We start from the raw sequence: 403 nt of genomic DNA, 5'->3' as shown, positions 1-403 counted from the left end.
TCAAGACATTTACAGTGCATGTCTACTCTGAAGTAAGCCCCAAAGAGTTCAATGGGGCTTCCTGCCAGGTAAGTGGGAATACGATTGTAGCCTTAATCAAACCTCCTTCTTTCTTCATTTTCATTATATTACAGCATGCTGCATACATGCCATTGTGCAAAGAATATGAAAATCACCAACACCCAGCTCCTTTGAATGGAGCGGAACTACATGATGTGTCTGCAGATTATCTTAGTGGACTGTCTGCCAATATAAATAGCATAAAGATATTGTGATAAAACCATGATGGAAAGACATTGGCTAAGCTAAAACCGCATGAAGCTAATCTCTTCATCAATGGGCTGCTAGATAATTATGAAAGAACACACATAAAAGATTGAGTACATGTAAGCACACCCACATA

This window comes from Podarcis raffonei, chromosome 5 (assembly GCF_027172205.1).
Source record: "Podarcis raffonei isolate rPodRaf1 chromosome 5, rPodRaf1.pri, whole genome shotgun sequence".
In the NCBI taxonomy this organism is placed as follows: domain Eukaryota; kingdom Metazoa; phylum Chordata; class Lepidosauria; order Squamata; family Lacertidae; genus Podarcis; species Podarcis raffonei.
The sequence above is the reverse complement of the archived record's forward strand: the minus strand, read 5'-3'. Positions refer to the sequence as shown.